The 13,406-nt window shown below is 39.8% G+C and overlaps 1 protein-coding gene and 1 long non-coding RNA gene across 18 annotated transcripts in view; one reads left to right on the top strand and one right to left on the bottom strand.

Annotated features, from left to right (window-relative positions):
* Fhit (fragile histidine triad diadenosine triphosphatase) overlaps nt 1–13,406 on the top strand; it is a 1,878,988-nt gene that overhangs the window by 764,509 nt on the left and 1,101,073 nt on the right. The gene's annotated exons all lie outside the window — the stretch shown is intronic.
* The window catches only part of LOC116073128, a 57,171-nt gene continuing 51,589 nt past the window's right edge, over nt 7,825–13,406 (bottom strand). Inside the window, exon 4 of one of the 2 annotated variants that reach the window (XR_004111685.1) lies at nt 7,825–8,383. This is a non-coding gene — a long non-coding RNA (uncharacterized LOC116073128). The remainder of the gene's footprint in view (nt 8,384–13,406) is intronic. The other variant, XR_004111683.1, reaches the window with a different exon arrangement.

The raw sequence follows: 13,406 nt of genomic DNA, 5'->3' as shown, positions 1-13,406 counted from the left end.
TGTTCTTTCAAATTAATAAAATTGTCCTGGTGTGGCTTTTTGAGCCCATTTTCAATTTTATTTATTTATTTATTTTATTAGTGAGACTAAGAACCCAAAAGGGAGCCACAGTTTCTGCAGTAATAATGTCACATGAGAGAAAATGAGACTTCAAGCTTAGATCTCATATTTTTTCTTGGTACTGAAAGAAACATTAAATATGAGTCTTTCCTATCAAATCTTATAAAACTTGTGTTTATGACAAGGCACTAAAATCTTTTATCTCCCTTACCTTAGAAGACTTTTATGCAAATTTTGAAGCCATCTACTCTGTGGAACCTATGTTTACCCTAAGCCCTCCCTGCTACATTCTCAACCTAAAGTAGCTGACCCTTTCCTCCATTATTTTCTTTGCCACTTCTTTTAAAATTAACCAGTCAGGAAAGACTGTGTGTGAAGCCCAGCCGATGGGAAAAACACTGTCCCTAAGAGTAAAGTTTTGCCTTTCTTTTTTTTTTTTTTTTTTTTTTTTTTCTCGAGACAGGGTTTCTCTGTATAGCCCTGGCTGTCCTGGAACTCACTCCGTACACCAGGCTGGCCTCGAACTCAGAAAGCCGCCTCCCTTTGCCTCCTAAGTGCTGGGATTAAAGGCATGCATGCGCCACCACCGCCCAGCCAGGTCTTGCCTTTCAAAGACACTTTAGTTTCAGTGTTGATCTCTTTCTTTGCAAACCTGAACTTATTTCTAACAGTCCTAATTGACATAGCAAATAAAGTTGATGCCTGGATATTTGAGGCTTTCCGTGGAAATAGTTTGTTCACATAATGCCCCCTATGCTCAGGAAGGCCCCCTGTTGAGAAGCAGTTAAAGGTTTGATAGATACCTGTTCTGGAGTATCTACAGCTTTGACTTTGGGAAAATAAATTTGAAGTCTTAGATGTTTTAATACTAGGATAATTGTGTCAAAAATAATTAAGGACTTCAGAATAAATACTAACTATAAAAATAATAAAATGCAATTTCTGGCAGACCGTGTTGGTGTGGTACTTAGTAGGTTTTATTTCTGCCAGTTTTATTCTGTTACTTGCCAAAACGGGTTGTTTATGAAATATTAACTGAACACCTAGATTTCTCTTCATAAATATACACAAGTAAGGCCTGTGGCTGGAAGAACGCCGTGAGTAAGGCTTCTTAGTGGTGTGCGTCCCTAGAGTGCAATGGAGCTTTTCTTGGTGGGATTAACTGAGTGCAGGAGCTGGGGATAGCAGAAACGTGATGGCTATTAATGCCAAGTCAAGGCTTTTTCATTTTCTTATCTCAAGGCCAAAACAAGAAAGGAAACTCACGGCAAAGTAGAGCAAGATTTGTTAAGGAAGTGAGAAGGAACTCCGCCCTGTGGGAGGACCTGCAAAGTAGGAGGAGCCCCGCTCTGCTTCCCTGACTGTTATATCTTTGTTTTTCTCTTGGTTGAAAACTGCAGTAGTCACTGTTGTGATTCTTCATCATTGAGTATATTGTAGTGCAAGATGGTAAGGAGTTTATGAACCCTATATGATCACTCAGCCCAAAGAGAGTTGTTCATTGATTGATTGATTCATTCATTCATTCTCATGGCCCTCTGTGACTAGCTCATTATCCACAGCAGGTTTTGTCCTTAATGACCAGGTAAACAAGCTCTTGCAGCACCTGGTGGTGTTTACCTAACTGTCGGTAGAATTTTGTTTTTTCCTGATGATTTGATTTAGTGTTTTAGAGTTTGCAATTACTACACATTTTGGTTTAAGGTGACAGTGTTAGAGGATCCTCTTGAAGGGTTCATTCCTTCCTTTGTTTAAGGTGTGAAGAACACTGAGCTCCAGCTTGTGTGTTGCTCAGAATAATGGAAACCTCCAGCAGATAACTTGGTATAGAGAAGCCTCCTGTTTCCTACTTAGGAAACTTGAAATGCAAGGTATTCCTCATAGTCTCTAGTCATCTGTGATTATAGCCATCTTTTTGGCTATGAGAATAGGTGCAGGCCCTCTTGCCAAAACTGGGGAAAGAAATTAGGGTATGCCTAATGAAAGTTAGGCATAGAGCTTCAGAAATTAGCATATTGAATACTTCTTTTGCAATAATAGTTTAAAAGTCTGTTATGCTAATTTAGATCTGTGAGGCATCTTTATCTAGAGCAGGCAGATGTTCTAGTGAGTGTCTTAGTGAGCGTGAGCGGCAGTATGGAAACGCAGGTGTGGGTGATTAGTGCAGTGGGTACAGGTTGTTCTAGTTAATGTGTGTGGGGTCAATGCTATACACAGAACCTGCCAAAGGGGTGTGGGCTAGACTTTTGAAAACTTCAATTTGATTCTGTGCCCCAGTGTAGGGGAATGCCAGGGCCAATAAGTGAGAGAGGGTGGGGTGTCAAGCAGGGAGAAGGGGGGAGGCAACAGGAGTTTGTTCTTGTTGTTTTTTTGTTTTTTTTGTTTTTTGTTTTTTGTTTTTTGTTTTTTGTTTTTTTTGGAGGGGAAACTGGGAAAGGAGAAATCATATGACATGTAAATAAAGAAAATACCTAATAAACAAACAAACAAAAAAAGAACACGAAACCAAGAAAAAAAAAAGAAAGAAAAGAAAACTTCAATTTGATCTTAGTCATAGTGTCCTAATCTGATTAAATGCGTTCTTCAAACTAAAGGCTGTGGTAAAAGGATTTCGCATGTCCTCCAAGAAACTGGATGGCATTAGAAGCCAGGGTTTTTGTTTATTTGGTTCGGGGTTTGTTTGTTTGTTTGTTTGTTTGTTTGACATTTTTCTAGTGAGATGCCTGAGTTTTTGCAGTTTGGAAGGGAATTTCCTACATACCTTAGTGAGCAACAGGTTGAACTTGGTTTTTCTAGGTAGTGCTGATGCCTTGGTCAAAGAGAGATTTCAAGTGTTTATGTCCTTTTATGCTAGATCACTACGCTTGGCTTTGGAAGGGGAAAGAATTAATAGTATTTGCTTTAAGTTAAAGTATTATTTTTCTACCATTCATTATTTATTATAAACTGTGAGAAAACATTTCTCTCTCTAACTCCCCTCCCTGCCACTTATGCTCACTCTTAGAAATTCCATCTTAGTAGACGCTTGGCCCAGCATATAAATCCTCTCTCAGTGGAACAAAAAGAACAGAAGAAATACATCAAAACTGAAGTAGGCCAGCAAAGGTGGAGTGAACCTTTATTGTAATCATTCAGACTATCTTCATGAAGTATCTATAGGTCCATGCTCTGGATAGAAACTTGGTATTTTTTTTTTAATCTTGATTCTCCTTTTGAGAGAGTTAACTATTATTTAGTCTTCACAATTAACATAATAATGATCATATATACAGTTGCAGTGTTTCTAGAATTAGGGGTAGAGCTTGTATCTTTTACTGCCCTAATAAGTCAGCCTTTGCTAGTTGTCCTAAGTAAGCCAATTAAGGAGTAAAATTAATAGTGGAAAGCAGAAAGCCAAGATTTCTTTTCCAGTGTGGCCACAGAATGGAAAAGCACCAAGATCTAGTTATTCCCCAGTTCTGTCAGTGTGGGCTCTAACTGGAGAGTAGGATTTAAAATTCAGACAAAAGGTAAGAATGAACAAGTTGTCCTGCTGGGTTATGGGTGCCCACTCACCAGTATCTCTACTCTCAACTGCAGGGTCATCTGACTAGTTGTAAATCTTTCCCTAGAGATGAACATAGGAGATAATACCTGTTGGGGCTATATAGTGATAAGGGTCTCAATTTTTACCCTTCACTAGAAGCTGTTATGTTTTTGGTTCTGTTTTGACCAATGCCACAAGTGTCAGGGGGGTTGGGTACTCTACTTTCTGCTATAACTTTATTTACTACAATTATTTTTTATTTTTAGAGATGGTTTTCTCTGGGTAGTCCTGACTGTTCTGGAACTTGCTCTGTAGACCAGGACAGTCTTGAACTTAGAGCTGCCTACTTCTCTCTTCAAAGTACTGAGATTAAGGGTGTGCACCACCACATTTCAACTCACCGGAATCTTTGGACTCATTTGCTGTCTTAATTTTAACTTCCTCTTATATATTGAGATTCTGAGTATATGCTCTTATGTACTAAGATGGATTTGCTGCTGTCTAACTCCATCTGTCTGGGTCTTCTGGATTGCCCGTCCAAGGGTGACTTTCAGTGATAGTGGAGATGCTCAGCCATTCTATACTTCCTTTTCACTCTACCTACTAAATTAGTTTACAGTCTTACCTCTGGGGGAAAATACCATAGACATTAACAGGGTTAAAAGTCATTGATGACTAACTTGATTGTGAACTGACCTTCATTGTCATCCTTAGCCCTGCCTCATAGCTCCCTCATAATTGAAAGGTAAAAACAGCATATTTACTTCTCCTTTGATTTAAATGTACATACAGAAAATGAAGATACCTGGATTTGGTTGGGACTCATTAAGAGACAACTACTTCTTCCTGATTAAAAGATGAAATCTGACTTTTAACCTATGGCCCTGGGTGGAATGTGTCTCCACCCACAGGACTGTGGTCTGAGGAATGTTAATTAGCCTTTCCCCACTGGAGAGGCAAGCGTTCCATGACCTTCCCAGAGTTCCTGAGCTGACCTTTTCAAGCCCAGATTGGAACTTGCAAAATACCTGCTTTATACTTGGTGGCCAGACCTTGTCTCTCTGTAAATTAGTGGTGGGCCTTGACTCCTGGGATATCCCCACCCTAGAGACACAGGAGGAGGGGTTACCAGAATGTGGAGGACAAGGGACTTGTGAATCTAAACAGTGTCCCAGAAGCGGCCTTGGAGGGTTGGGCTTAGGGTATGGACACCTGAAGTTGAGTGTCCTTCGAGAAACCCCCATAACTGTGTGCTCCTGAGTTGGGAGAAGCCGGCAGCAGGCCCATTAGTGAGTGTGGGGCCAACCACTTTTTCTGTGCTACCTGGGGGTGTGAAACATTGGGAAGTACATACTGGAGACCATTTTGGGCATAGTTAAGGACTCAATGGACAAGGTAAGAGAATGGCTAACCAAGCGGAAGAGAGAAAGAGAACAGAGTCAGGGCTGGTTCAAGTCTTGGTTTAACTCCTCCCCTTGGTTAACCAGCCTCATATCCACCTTGCTAGGACCCCTAATTGTTCTGCTATGGTTGACCTTTGGACCCTGTATATTGAACAAGCTTATAGCCTTCATAAAAGAAAGAATAGGAGCATACAGCTGATGGCCCTGTGCCAACAATATGAGAACCTGAGGACAGGACCTGAATATTAAGAGTTAGTTACCCTAGGCCCCTAAGTGTAGCTCTAGGATTGGAGCTTGTACAAGAAAAAGTAGGGAATGAAGGACCCTAAGGGCTTTTACCAGTTTTACACTCCCCGCCTCTCACAGCTTCCACCTCCCACCTGGGGTCCAGGTTAGGCCAAATTTCATTCTCCACCCACAGGAACATTCTTAAGTAAACTATTTTCAGAAAGAAAGGAACAATGTACTGACAGATAGTCACGTGACCCTCTGGAAAGTCTCAGGTAAAGTTCAAATGTATGTCATGATCTGCCCATGCTTGCTAGCCAATAGATTTAAAGGTCAATATGCTTAGCCAATAAGTTTGTTTTTTTTTTTCTGTTTGTTTGTTTTTTTGTTTTTTCGAGACAAGTTTTCTCTGTCTAGCCCTGGCTGTCCTGGAACTCACTCTGTAGACCAGGCTGGCCTTGAACTCAGAAATCCACCTGCCTCTGCCTCCCAAGTGCTGGGACTAAAGGCGTGCGCCACCACTGCCCGGCTGCCAATAAGTTTGAATTGTAACCTTACTGATGTAACCTGTATCCCTAAAAAATATAAAAACTGTTTGTAATAGCCACTTAGGGTTGTCTTCTAGTCACTTGCCTTGAGGGACTAATTGAAAGTCAATCCCCACTGGAAAATAAACCTCTTGCTTTTGCATGGATCTGCCTCTCAGTGTCTCCCTGGGGTTGGGGAAGCGCATCTCAAAGTAAGTACCACTGACATATGGTCGAGGTCTTACACTAGCACCATGTCTGAATGCATACTGCCATGCTTTGTGCCATGATGATAATGGAATGAACCTCTGAAATTGTAAGCCAGCCCCAATTAATTGGTTTCCTTTGTAAAAAGTCTCCTTGGCCATGGTACCTCTTCAGAGCAGTGGAAACTCTAAGATAACTTTTTACAAGGGTAAAACAATTTCAGCAAATATAAGCTAAGCATATAGCAGTGCTACAGTATCTCAGTCCTTGCTCTGAAGACAGCAGGGGCACAGGGATTCAGTAAATACATCTTAGCATCATCACAGGAATTCTGTAGTTGCTCAGCTACTCATGTTGCCTGATCACCTCAGAGAGGCTCAGTATGTCAGACAAAGAAACTTTCTGCTTTCGTCATTAGCCTGGCTGGCAGGAAGGAAGACATGATCCTGAGCCTCTTGTCCACTGCCACATTCCACCCCCAGAGCAGTGAACCCCAAGAAATTAGAATTTTCCCAGGAATCTCTTGCTGGGAGAAGGAAAGGCTGAGGCTCTGGAGCAGCCTGTGGAGGACTTTGTCTCCTGCAGAATTCCTTAAGGCTTCTTAGGTGACCTTCCTGCTGAGACTGACATTGCAGAAAGACTAGATTGTGGTGACGGCAGGCCAAACCTTGACCTGCCTGCTTAGTTACACCTTATTTGCATGCTAGGGCACAAAGGATGAACTTTTCTGCTTTTCACTATCCACTTGAGTCTTTTAATTATCTTATTACTGGTGACTGAGGTTGGCTTATTATAGTTACCAGGGCACGGGCCTGACCCTAACTCGGGTAGCAGTCAACTTTATCGTTTAAGAATCTCAGCTCGTCTGGGCAAGCTTCCTGTTCTAGCTTCATCATCATTAGAATATTTTGCACAGGAGTCCCAAATTGTTGGCTTCTCAGACATTCTTGCAAACACTTGAAAAAAGGATCCTTTAGTACTTGGCATTTTTTTTTAGCTGGTATTTAGGATGTTCATCCAAAATCTATTTGCTTTGGCTGGCAAAGTGGATTTTCTGGATAATGAACTTGAACTTTGTTACCTGCTTATGTCTTCAAGATAGCAGAAAATGAGGAGGCTGAATTAGGAGCAAAGACTGCTGTGCAAGCAGCTTGGCATTAAAGACTTCATCATCTCGGAGTTGTGAGCGATTTGGCCTCCAGCACTTACTGCTTTGTACTGTAAAATGTGATGATGAAGTGTTCAGAGTCAAAGATAGGTTCCTTCCTCTATGTTGGGAAGCCTTAGATTGCCAAGCACCACAGGAAGCCACAAGCACTGAGTAATTGAGAGGGAAGCTCAAGACAGATTACTTTCAGCCTGTGGAAGTACTCATAACTTTATCTACTAATTGCTACACATAAGATCTGTGTTTTCTTCAGAGGATCTTAAGAGAAGGTGACATGAGCGGTGAGCCAGCCAGGTGCTTTCAAGTGGAACCTAACATAGCATTCTCTCAAGTGTTGCTTTCATTAGTGGATCCCCTACGTAGAAAAAATATTTTCCCAGTTAGTGTTTCTGACTCTCAGCAGTAATTAAACATAAAAATACAGAATGGTAGAATTGCAGGAGCCATCCAGAGTCAATTGCTGGACCTACCTTAAGTAGCTTAGAGAGCTGTTTGCTATGCCTCCCTTAAGGGCAGGGCAGTCTCAGACTTATATTCACTTATATACATGCTAGGGCAGGCAGTGATGAGAGTGTGGCTCACTTTGCCACCCTGGCTAGTCTCTCTCTCTCTCTCTCTCTCTCTCTCTCTCTCTCTCTCTCTCTCTCTCTTTCTCTCTCTCTCTCTCTCTGTGTGTCTGTCTCTCTCCTTCTCTCATATTAGCTGGGTGACTCTGGCCAGGTCACTGAACCTTTCTAAGCCTTGTTAGAAAGGTTTAATAATATGAAATAAACAAATAATATGAACTGAGGATTTGGCATGGGTACCCCTTAGCAGGTATCATCTTGTATTTATTCTACACAGCATGCATGTGGCTTCATAGGGGAACCAGCTGGCTTGTGATTGGATTATCTTTGGAAATCATGTGGCTTTGTGGAAATCAGTAACTGAAAAATTCCACAATATTGAAAATCTATGTTTGTACTTTATGTTGATTCTACTAGAGAGAACAAAGAGGCAATGGTTTTACTTAAAGCACATTTGAATGAATTTGTATAGAGACTTTGTTTTTTTTTTTTACTTAAATGAATACAGGCAGAGACTGGGAGTAAAACTCTGTGGGTTGAGTAGTTGCATAGCATTTAAGAGGCCCTGGTTTGATTCCCAGCGCTGTATGAACTGAATGTCGGTCATTATACTGGTTTGTAATCTCAGCACTGGGATGTAGTGTCAAGAGGATCAGAAGGCCAAGGTCATAAATTTGTGGACATCTTGTTGAGAGACCCTGTCTCAAAAACAAAACAAGACAAGAAGAAGAACAAAATTTATTAGAAATTGAATTTAAACGTACAATTCAAGTTGAAGTTTGTATACTTCCAGTTAATATTGTTGATTTTTATCATTGCAAATTTTTACTTTTTAAAGGGTATTTTGTATTGTCATATTGTTAATTTAGATTTTTTTAGGTTTTTCTAGATGCTTAATTGTTTAGATCTTTTCTTTGGAAAGACACAGGACAGAAAGATTTAAGATGAAATCATGCGATGTCTACAAGCTATTCCCAAATACTATACAATGAAGAAGAAGGTAAAAATAGCTAAAGCAAGGCTGACCTTGAATTACACAACAGGTTAGTTTTGCAGACTACATCAAATGAGTACATCAAAATTGATTTTATTTATCTGTTTCTGTACATGCTTGAAACTCTCTATAATATAGTTTAAAAACAGACAAACTGAACAAGAGAGTCTTGAAGTTCAGTCCTCATTGCTAACTATAGACAATCTTTACAGTGAACTTTGTGTCAGCTATGACTAGCTAGCCATGACTGATTACATTGGGAAATTCACCGATGGCAAATAGTAGAGTGTGTACTCTATATGAGAGAAGACTCCCATCTGAAAGTTGCCTCAAAATATCTTTGGATCCAATCATTGGTGAGAAGCTGCTCCATTGAAGGCTAAAAAAGTGCACAATATTTCTTTTGAGATAAGGGAAGCATTTTGTGTTTTGTTTATCGCAAGCACATCTTTGATCCAAAGGGGGGATTATATGTGAAATTGTTGATTTACTATCATCTGGAATATTCCTTTAAATAATTAATGGAGGAGACATCAGAGCTTGCTCCTTTCTAACCTATAGATTTTTAGTTGTCAGTGGAAGAGCAGATCCTCTACTGTGCCTTTCTTCGCCTAACCTGCCAAGCCCCTCTGGAGATACTTAAATTTGCTGATGGATTCTAGCCTGCCTGATAGATGTTCAGTGTTAGGCAGCTATGGGTTCTTATCCAAGAGATTATGGTTGTCTGCACTATATAATATATGTTCTATGTCAATGGAACTCTGACTCCCTGGGACCCACTACCTTATGATTGGATTAAGGTCTTTTGTGTGTGAAAAATAAACAAATTCTTTCTGATGTGGCTTGATGTTTTCTATCTTTTAATTAAAAATAAAACTTCTTGTTGGAAATACCAGCTATGATCCACCCATTTTATGCACTCTCTCATGTTAAGTATTTTGCAAATATTTGCATATCTTCTACCACGCTCGAGAAATTGTGCTTTTTCCAGTTCCTATTAAGCCTTGACAGCATGCATTAGTTTATAAAGACAGGTGTTGTGAGGAGGCTGTTTGATAATCAGTGCCCAGAAATGTCCTATACTCTGCTGCATCATAGTAATCAACAAAAACTTAGACAGATAACCAGCCATATAAAACTATTCTTTGGAATTAGTCTGTCCTGATCTATGGATTCCTGGGTTTGTAAAGAATTTCAAGATCTTTGGTTCTAAGAATTTGTCTGTTTAAAATATTTATTTATCCATTTTCTCTTCCCTAGCTGGCCTCACTCCTGGATTTTGTTTTTGTTTTTTGTTTATTTTTAGCAGCTACTGCTCACATCTTAAAATACTGGGCATGATGTTTTTCTCTGAGGATACTAGGGACACTGAGAATAAAAATATTTGCAAGTGCTTTTATGCAGTGCTGCATTGTGCTGTAACTTTGATGTCAGTTAAGGGACAAAGTCATATTTCCTTTCTTCCTTGGAGAATCAATAATGTGGTCATACTTGCAGAGACAGGCATGTCTGAACCACGGGCAGGCAGTACATTATTTCCAAATCTCTTTTTTCCCAAAGGTCCCTCAAGTCTAGTCCTCTTTGACAGTTTCATTGTGAATGTTCTACAGTCTTGCTGTCCTGGGTTACCTTAGGAAAGTTCCACGGAAAACAATATAATTAATACAGTGCCTTTTACTGGGTCCCATCTGTAACTCTCCAAACAATAGTTATATTGCTTTGTTCTTCAATAGCATACTCCTTCGCATGTGGCTTTGATTTGATATGAGGTGCGGTGAGATACCCTCTGCATCATTGGGAATTTTCAGTGTCTGTTATGAATATTTTCCATACGTCTTCAACATACTCTGTTGTTTCATATATTCTCTTCCTTTATCCATACACTGCCTGCCCCCCAAAAAAAGGCAGTGTGAAAAAGAAATTGCAACACAACTGAAGAGGTGTGTGCTACGTTTTAATATATAATATGTAATTATATATTATCATAATGTAATACCTAGCTCATAAAAATAGACGGTTTTAATATACATTATCTGTGGCCATAACAAGCATCACTACCACTACCACCATCATCATCAACATCATTATCATTATCATGACTAACACCATCATCAACTTCCTCCTTGATCTTCCAATAATTTTGGCCAGACTAAGTCTATTGTTCTGTTTACACAGGACACCTTCTTCAGGAGCGCCTCACTTGAAGGTGATAGAGTCATATCAAAACCTAACCACTTTTAAGTACACAAGGCAGACTGTCATTCGCTATATTCTCTTATCCTTGAGTGTATTCTATAGGAGGATTCTCTAGTATAATGGCTAAGACAGGACTTGGTCATTGAATTAAAAGGACCTTGGCAGTCTGACTTCCAGGGGGTCACTTCCTGGGTTTGCACTCGTGGTAACTCTGTCTCATCTCTTTGTCTGTGTGTGGGCACCCTGAGACTTGCTTGTCTGAAAGACTAGAGAGTGAAGCAAGCAGCCCGGCCAGTGCCAAGCGCATCACGAGCTGTCGGTGTGCCTGTGCTGAGGTGTCTACTTTTGCTCTAACAGTTCTTAATACTTCTACCATGAAGCCCCGTTTACTGCCTATTGTTCAACAGAGAATCTCCATGCTTCAGCAGCTCTCCATTGTCTGCTTTCTAGGGTGGGAAAACAGAAACCAAACCCCACCAGAAGAATTCACCTTTCCCTCAGCAGTTGCTCTCTAATCTTGTTAGGCCAGTTTAGGTTCTGGATTGATCATTACATTAAATTGTGAGCTTCTTGCCCTCCAAGATAAGAATGTACATGCCCTTTACTTGATCCCTGTGGTATTCAATGCAAACAAACTACATGTATCTACATTACTTAGAATGAAATAGCTCAGCCAGAAGATTAATCATATATAATTTTCAGTAGTTTAGGTCTAACATGCAAACATTTATTTGAAACTTGTTAGCAGTAAGTCCAGTGGACTGTATGGAAATCTATAGCAATTACAACACGCTATGGCTAGTGTGAGGCTGGGTCAGATGGTTGGCATTCAGTATGCAGAGGCTAGTAGTATTGATGGTAAAGAGCATTTATTGGAAAGCTGATTACATTCAGAAATCCAGTAACAAATTTAAAACCTGAGATTTCCCCCTTGCATATGTCTTCAAAGAAAAGCAGGAGACAATGAAGAAAACAATGGATCATTACCTTATTCTCTTACTAGCCTCCAGTTTGTATAGCTAGCCAATTTTATGTTTTTCTTACATTTGAGGATAGATATAAAAATATTTCTAAGATACTCTGTCAAAAGGAAAACAAAACAAAAATTCTAACCAATGAAAGTACGTACATTCAAAGAACCAAAAAAAGAAGAAAAATAAACAAACAAACAGCAACAAAGACAAAACAAACCAACCAAACAAAGAACAATCCTGAGCATTTTATTATGGCAGCTGCTAGGTTGTCTGCTGTGTCAAGACTAAACTGAATATTTCCTTCCCAGCTACCAACAGTCATACTCATTGAAGTGTCCAGTGATTACAAACTTCTTACTTTCTATGAGAAGCACATGGCTACTGAAATAGCTCCTGATGCTTTGGGTGAATCGTAGGTGGGTAATGTGGTCCTAATCAGTGATAGGAATGATAAACAATATTTTCCCATGAGGCAGGGTGTTTTGACCCAAGGTAGGGTGTGTCTGCTGCTGAGCAAGGGGTGTTCTTGTTCTAAAGCAAGGAGAACTGGAAGAAGGAGGCACAGGTCTATTTAGGGATGCACTGTAGATGTCAATCTGAGTATTCTTAATGTTATTGCTGTAAACAAATAAAAGAAGGAGATTCTTGGACTGACCGATACTACTGTGCCAAACAGCTAGCAGAGTCTGAAAACATTTACATCTCTCCAAAGAGGATGATGTCTACCAACATGCTAGAAAATACTTAAACTAAGAAGGTGAAAAGTCCAGGACCAAAGCACCAAGAGCCAGCATCTCCTTACTCCACGTGTCCTCTAACGCAAATGCTGATAAACTTCTCTAAACAAACAATTCACTAAGAAAAACCAGCAGGAAGCTTCACAGTATGCTGGACTTTGGCCTAGACAATGAAATAACACCAGAAACAGAAGCCAAGAGATGCAGGCTTTCCTTCTCTGACCTTCTACTTCTGGGTCCGAGTCCAGTAAAAATATGCCTTTAAGAGTCATGAGTAAGTGATCAGACCTGGAAACAATATGAAATGCCTTCTAAAATCTTCAAATATTGGAATTGTTTTGTCTCTGACCAACTTTTTGATTGTCTTCTGTATTAGTTACTTTCCTATTTATTAACTTTGATAAACCATAGCCAAGGCAACTTAAAGGAAAATATTTAAAGCTTTCCAAGAGTTAGAGTTCATGATGGTGGAGTGAAGGCATGGCAGCAGGAATAGTTGAGAGCTCACAATTTGTTCTCAGGCAGAAGGAAGAGAAAGTACTTTGGGGGTGGCCGGGTTTTTTGATACCTTGAAGCCTACCCTCAGTGACATGGTGTTTTCCAATGGAATCATACCTCCTCATTCTCAAACAGTTCTACCAGCTTCAAATTTATGAACCTGTTGGGCCAATTTCATTCAAACCACCTACAAACTCCTTAGAAAAATTCCTTTTCTAAGAAAAGCAAAAATGTGATCAGTTGAGATACTAAATTCTTTACTTAAAATTTCTAAAATATATATGTAGTATATATGTTAACATATATAAAATACTGAAGTTTA

The sequence above is a fragment of the Mastomys coucha genome, unplaced genomic scaffold (genome assembly GCF_008632895.1).
Source record: "Mastomys coucha isolate ucsf_1 unplaced genomic scaffold, UCSF_Mcou_1 pScaffold10, whole genome shotgun sequence".
Lineage (NCBI taxonomy): Eukaryota > Metazoa > Chordata > Mammalia > Rodentia > Muridae > Mastomys > Mastomys coucha.
The sequence above is the reverse complement of the archived record's forward strand: the minus strand, read 5'-3'. Positions and strand labels throughout refer to the sequence as shown.